Source organism: Engraulis encrasicolus, chromosome 24 (genome assembly GCF_034702125.1).
Source record: "Engraulis encrasicolus isolate BLACKSEA-1 chromosome 24, IST_EnEncr_1.0, whole genome shotgun sequence".
In the NCBI taxonomy this organism is placed as follows: domain Eukaryota; kingdom Metazoa; phylum Chordata; class Actinopteri; order Clupeiformes; family Engraulidae; genus Engraulis; species Engraulis encrasicolus.
This window is the reverse complement of record NC_085880.1, coordinates 41,018,499-41,025,998: the sequence shown is the minus strand read 5'-3', so window position 1 is coordinate 41,025,998 and position 7,500 is coordinate 41,018,499.

The following is a 7,500-nucleotide window of genomic DNA, read 5'->3' as shown; positions in this document are numbered from 1 at the left end:
GGCCACTGACAGCTTTGGCCAGGCCCGGGACAAAATCATCTGAAAAGACCCCCCTACCAATGCATACCAATGCATACAATGTAATGAGAACCCAATTCTAGTCCCACTCTGTGCCTGGGCCCGAGACAACTGTGCCCTTTGTCACCCCCTTGTCCGCTTCCCTGTGTGGCAATGGGATAGAGATGCCGATCATGTTGCATACAAGGATACGGGAGTATGGAGAAGAGCTCCTGGGCAAAAAAAGGGTTTAGGACCCACTCACCACTCTCCACCCTCTTGGTTATTAACTTCACCTGAACCCTAGCGTCCATTTCAGGGCTTTACTTGGGAATAGTCAGGCCCCGGATAAGCTTGCTGCATGATACGCATGCGTGCGTGCATGTGTGCAAGTTTCATGCACGAACGTGTTGGAAAAGCAATTGTCGTCGCACACTCAGAACTTTAAAATGAGACCAATGCTTCATCTTACGCCCTCATCAGGGTCATGAAGTTCTGAGTGTGTGACAACACCATTAAGTTTAGTAAGCAGATGGTTGCTCAGATAGAGTTAACCCTATCCAGACTGGGGGGGGGGGCTAAAAGTGCCCGCACCAACTTTGATGTTGTATAATTCCTTAACGACTTAAGCTATGACTACGAAACTTGGTGACTTTTCCTAAAATTTAGTTGGCTACAGTTTAGTACCAAAAGATTATGTTTATCATTTTTGCCGTTGCCATGGCAACAGTTTTCTGACAGGTATGTCTGACCGAAAATCACTGATCTAAGTCTCATTATTGTTCCTTTTTCATATTTTTTTGTTATTTCCATTAGCATCAGACAGCTTTGAGAGCATTAAAGTGGTATGAAGCATATAATCATTAAAATTTAAGTGCATTACCTAAATTTGATGGAAAATACATTATGGCGAGATTTTGGGCATTATAATCAGATGATGTCATAATGACGTCATAATACCAGATAATGACACAAAAATGATGTCATTCATAGATGTCCATATGTAGATCATCTCCCCAAAGTTTGATGGTCATACCGTATTCCGTTCATGAGTTATGAGCGGGGGGGTCAAAAGAGCCCCGCCCCAGGCCCAGGAATGCCAAAAAAGCCCAGTCTGAATAGGGTTAATTCGGAGGAGTCAGTGTGTCCTGGTGCCGCCTTGGGACTTGTGGCCCAGGTTGAAGATGAAGATTGTGAACATCCCAGGAGAAGGTGCAGGACAAAAGCTGACTGAAGAGGAGTGAGTCCGCACACTTAAAGTGATACTGTCCCATTTTTGGAAATAAGCTTATTTTACACCTCCCCTTGAGTTAAATAATATGTTTTTACCTTTCTTCTGTACTTTCAACCGATTTCTAGTTATGGCACTGCATATTTTTACCTCCAAGCTAACAGTTCACAATGAGTCCTATGAGACCAGTTAGCCGCGAGCTGGTCTCATAGGACTCAACGTTAACTGCTAGCATGGAGGTAAAATTTGCACCGCCATACCCAGAGAACGGCTGAAAGTACAGGAGAACGGTAAAACCCTATTATTTAACTCAAAGGGAGGTGTAAAATGAGCTTATTTCCAAAAATGGGACAGTATCACTTTTTAATTTTTTATTTTTTTTTATTTATATTTTATTTTATGGCTGGATCCAGTGTGCGGACTCCTCACTACTTTACATGCTGCCTAGGCTCAATAGGCTGATCCTTCATCCACCCTGGTCCCTAGGGTATGGCAGACAAGAGTAGAGTAGAGAGGGGTAGAACTGGGTGCAGTGAGGTGACGTGAGGACAGGCAGGCAGTGTGTGTGTGTGTGTGTGTGTGTGTGTGTGTGTGTGTGTGTGTGTGTGTGTGTGTGTGTGTGTGTGTGTGTGTGTGTGTGTGTGTGTGTGTGTGTGTGTGCGTGCGTGTGTGTGACAGGCCTTTTCGGATTTGATCATTTTTTGCAGGACATGCATGCAGGCACGCACATATGCAGGCACGCACACACACAGACACGCACGCATGCACGCACACACGCACACACACACACACACACACACAGCTCCTGGGTGCTCTGGAGACACATTCAGCCAAGGCCGCTCAAAGTTCAGTTATGTAAGAACACTGTGTGCATGTGTGTGTATGAGAGAGAGAGAGAGCGAGAGAGAGAGAGAGAGAGAGAGAGAGAGAGAGAGAGAGAGAGAGAGAGAGAGAGAGAGAGAGAGAGAGAGAGTAAATGGGAGATGATACTCCTTTTTTTCTCCATATGTAAGAACACTCTGTGTGTGTGTGTGTGTGTGTGTGTGTGTGTGTGTGTGTGTGTGTGTGTGTGTGTGTGTGTGTGTGTGTGTGTGTGTGTGTGTGTGTGTGTGTGTGTGTGCATGTGTGTGTGTGTGTGCATGTGTGTGTATGAGAGAGAGAGAGAGAGAGAGAGAGAGAGAGAGAGAGAGAGAGAGAGAGAGAGAGAGAGAGAGAGAGAGAGAGAGAGAGAGAGAGAGAGAGAGAGAGAGAGAGAGAGAGAGAGAGAGAGAGAGAGAGAGAGAGAGAGAGTAAGCGAGAGTCGATGCTCATTTTTTCTCTTCATAAACAGTTTCCACATCATGAGTTTGTCTCAGGTGTCATGATGGTGCCCGGTGGGAGCAGATTCACAGACATTTGCAGCATCCCGTCAAAACAAGCCTGAAGCTAACATGAAGGTAGGTACTGTAGGTGTGTGTGTGTGTGTGTGTGTGTGTGTGTGTGTGTGTGTGTGTGTGTGTGTGTGTGTGTGTGTGTGTGTGTGTGTGTGTGTGTGTGTGTGTGTGTGTGTGTGTGTGTGTGCGCGTGCGTGTGTGTGTGTGTGTATGTGTGTGTCTGAGAGTGGGGAATCAATGTTGTTGTATTTTCAAGCTTATTACGGCTGAGTGCATTTCCTAGTTGCTACGTTCAGAAACATTATATTCCATCAGCCAATGGCAAACTCCGCTGCATGACAAGAGGCGCCTCTAGGTACAGCTGGGTCCCCAGGCGAGATGTCAAAGGAGTGAACATTTGAAAGAAATTTGCCATTGCTGTACCAACGTGGGAGCTGTTATTCCCCATGCATGGGCGTGGGCAGAGAGAGTAGAGAGAGAGAGGTTCCATTGGCCCATTGTTTCCTGGTTCTATTATGCCCCCCCCTTAGGCAGACCTAGGCAGACCTAAGGACTGTTCTATTCATTGTAGGAGCATTATGACACGTCCCTTTAGGCAGACCGGAACCTGGTCGCGTTAGGTGCCCATAGAAACCTATTATGTTGGCATATCTCTATACTTAAAGAATCTCTGGCGTGGGGGCCCCAAGTGGCTGCCTGCCTTGCCTGGTGACCAGAGGCGATTCTAGTGTCAGTGGGGCCCCCAAGCAAAAATGAATGAACATTTGAAACAAATTGCAGCTATTATAGTTTAAAGTTGAGGTGCTTTTCAACATCTAGTCAGAGATTCTTTAAGTATAGAGATATGCCAACATAATAGGTTTCTATGGGCACCTAACGCGACCAGGTTCCGGTCTGCCTAAAGGGGCGTGTCATAATGCTCCTACAATGAATAGAACAGTCCTTAGGTCTGCCAAGGTCTGCCCAGGGGGGCCATAATAGAACCAGGAAACAATGGGCCAATGGAACCTCTCTCTCTCTACTCTCTCTGATCTAGTGGCGTGGGGGCCTGGTGACTAGATGTGCCTTTGGCTGCATTTCAGCAGACATCAGCTCTCTGGTGCACTGGCTCCCCCTAGTGATGAGTTTGGGCACACAGTCCATGCCACCATTTGTGTGCAGTAAACTTCTCCTTTTCAGGCGCTTGCTGTACTGTGGATATGCCTTATTGATCTACCATACTGTAGGTTCTTGGTCCAACATGTGCAGGAGAAAAGTGGTAAAATTGGTAAAAATGGTAAAATACAAAAAAACAAGGGTTACAGGAAGATATTTGGTTTGAAGTGGGAGCCCTCCCTTGGAAGAGAGATGGTAAAAAAATAAAAAGATGAGAGTAATTCAAAACAAAAACTCATACATAGGCCTACATACATAGCCTACACACACACACATTCGGTACACTATAATTTACTGTAAATTACATAGGCTATCTACACACATACATAAATACACACACACACACACACACACACACACACACACACACACACACACACACACACACACACACACACACACACACACACACACACACACACACATACACACACACACACATTCAGTACACTGTAATTTACAATGAATTAGCAAGACCGAGGGTGCATTCCAATATGCAGACTTCCAGCCTCCATTTGTGTTCCAGCTGCCGCAGCGTCCTTACTGCTCACAACACCCCCCCCCCCCCCTTACAAACTATGATTCAAGCTAAAGGGAGTTTTTCCTCACCCCTCACCCCAATTTCTGTGTGACTATCTATGACTTACACTATTGACCTTATGCATCTAAGAATCCTGGTCCTAACCTACGTTGACCGTATGACTCTACAATCTCTTTCTATCTCTTCTTCCTCTGCCTTTCTGCTATCTCTGCCTCTCCTCTCTTCCTCTCCTTTTAAATCCATCTCTAACAATTATGGTTTTTTTTCCCATTTGTTAAGCACTTTGAGTTGCATCCCTTGTATGATACAGTGCTATACAAATACAATTATTAAATTAAATTAAAATCGTGTCCCCGCCTCCGTGGAGAAATCCATACACTTTCCCCACTGTCAGCCTAGCCACAACAACTCTTGTCTTGGTGGACTGTTCTTACAAGATACAAGATACAAGATATTTTATTTGTCATGTGTATATATATGAAACATATATATACAATGAAAAGCTTCCCTGCTCTGGGAGTCCCAAAAAAGGTTAAAAAGAATGTTAAAAAGGCAAAAAAAAAAAGTAGGAAAAAATTTAAATTTAAAAAGTTAAAAAAGTTGAAAACTGCAAAAAGAAAAAAAGAAAAAAAAATGGCAGGTTGGAGAAAGGGGAGATGTGATGAGTGGATTCATTCCTATGTTGGTGTTTTTGAATTCAACAGTCTGATACATTGAGGGAAGAAGCTGTCCCTGAGTCCCTGAGTCCCATCCAGATTGCAAACGAGAAAATGACATTAGGAATTGTGCTTGTGCATTGTCAGTGACACTATCATGAGGTAACAAGCAGGCAAGTGAGTAAGGGAGGACGCCGGGAGTCTGCATATTGGGATGCACCCAATCTTTACCAGAATAATGCATTACATATACTCCACCTTGTGGCCAGTAGCTGATATAGCAGGCACTGTACTGTACAGTCCCAGAGGAAGAGTGTGTGGTGGGCGGTGGCTAAGAATGAACACCCATACATCTTCAACATGGGAACGAGGGAGTCAGAGAATGACAGGAAGAGAGTGAGAGCGAAAAAGAGAGAGAGAGAGAGAGAAAGAGAGAGAGAGAGAGAGAGAGAGAGAGAGAGAGAAAGAGAGACAGAGAGAGAGAGAACGAGTGAGAGATAAAGAGAGAGAAGGGTGAAGGTCAGTGGATGGATGAAGGGAATGAACGTCATACGCAGGGTGTAGGCTCACGTCAGGGGTCGTAAGGTCACGGTGGTGGGGTAGGCATGGAGACGTTGGCAGGAGGGCGTAACACCCTCCACCTCTCCCAAAACTCCCTCAGAGGATCAAGGCAGACTGGGTGTGTGTGTGTGTATGTGTACGTGTCTATATCAGTGTGTGTGTGTGTTCGTGTCTATATCAGTGTGTGTGTGTACGTGTCTATATCAGTGTGTGCGTGTGTTCGTGTCTATATCAGTGTGTGTGTGTGTAGGAATGTGAGTGTATGTACAGTACTCGCATGTTTGTATTTCTGTATGTGTGGGCATGTAGTTTATGCATGAATGTGTGAGTGTATGTGACTGTGGTTATAGTAAATGTATGTGTGATTGTGTGATTGTGTGTGTGTGTGTGTGTGTGTGTGTGTGTGTGTGTGTGTGTGTGTGTGTGTGTGTGTGTGTGTGTGTGTGTGTGTGTGTAAGTGTGAGAGAGAGAGAGTGTGTGTGTGTGTGTGTGTGTGTGTGTGTGTGTGTGTGTGTGTGTGTGTGTGTGTGTGTGTGTGTGATTTTGTGTATGTACATGTTTGTGTGTGCTTGTGTGTATGAGCTTGTGTGTATATGTGTATGCAAGTGTGAATGCATGCATGTGTATGAGTGTCTCTGTGTGTAAATGTGTGTGTGTGCTGGTGTGGTTGTATATCTTTCTGTGTGTGTGTGTGTGTGTGTGTGTGTGTGTGTGTGTGTGTGTGTGTGTGTGTGTGTGTGCGCTTGTGTGTTTGTATATCTATGTGTGTGTGTGTCTATATGTGTGTGTGTGTGTGTGTGTGTTAGTGCTTGTGTGTGTGTCTATATGTGAATGTGTGTGTGTGTGTGTGTGTATCTATGTGTGCGTGTGTCTATATGTGTGTGTGTGTGTGCTGGTGTGGTTGTATATCTTTCTCTGTGTGTGTGTGTGTGCGCTTGTGTGTTTGTATATCTATGTGTGTGTGTGTCTATATGTGAATGTGTGTGTGTGTGTGTGTGTGTGTGTGTGTACATGTGTGTGTGTGTGTGTGTGTGTGTGTGTGTGTGTGTTGGAGGAAGGGAAGGGACCCCTCCCCAGCGGTAGGGTGGCTCCTCTCCAAGCCGTTTGCTCCCGACGTAAATAGCCACTTCCTGCCACTTCCTGTGCGCTCGCTTGCTCCACCGGCCATCCGGCCGCGTCTGATTGGCCACCCACCCACGACCCCTGTCCCATGTTACACATACACGCACACACACACACACACACACACACACACACAGGCGTGCGCGCACAAACACACACACACACACACACACACACACACACACAAGAATGCACACACACACCCAAACACCACACCACCACACGCGGGAAAAGGTCAGGGAGTCCACCAGGGTTTGGATCTCCTTGCTGGCATCGCTGCTCAGATCTCATCCATCAAAACCAACCACAAAAGGGGAGAGCATCAAACTGGCCCTCGTCCCATGACAAAAAAAACAAGGCTTGTGTGGAAAACTCTGTAGCCCCTTAAAGGGGTATGCCACTATTTTGGGGCTTAATACAGTTAAAATTGTTGGCTGGGGTTTATAAAGGTGGTAAAGTGTCTTATTTTTCATGTTAAGCGTTGTCTTACTTTAAGACAAGTTAAAAGAGGGAATATGTCGCTAAGCTAGTGAAAGTCAATGTATCCGTGTAGCATTGTAGCATGCTACACGGATCCATTGACTTTCACTAGCTTAGCGACATATTCCCTCTTTTAACTTGTCTTAAAGCAAGACAACGGCTTACATGAAAAATAAGACACTTTACCACCTTTATAAACCCTGGCCAACGATTTGAACTGTATTAAGCCCCAAAATAGTGGCATACCCCTTTAATGCACACCGTACCATTTGAGGCACACTGTAATAGTCATTGAGAGGTTAATTACCATACTACTACTTCTCAACTATGACATAACACAGGGCTATTAGTAATGCACTATAACTCGGTCATTGCCATTCTGGT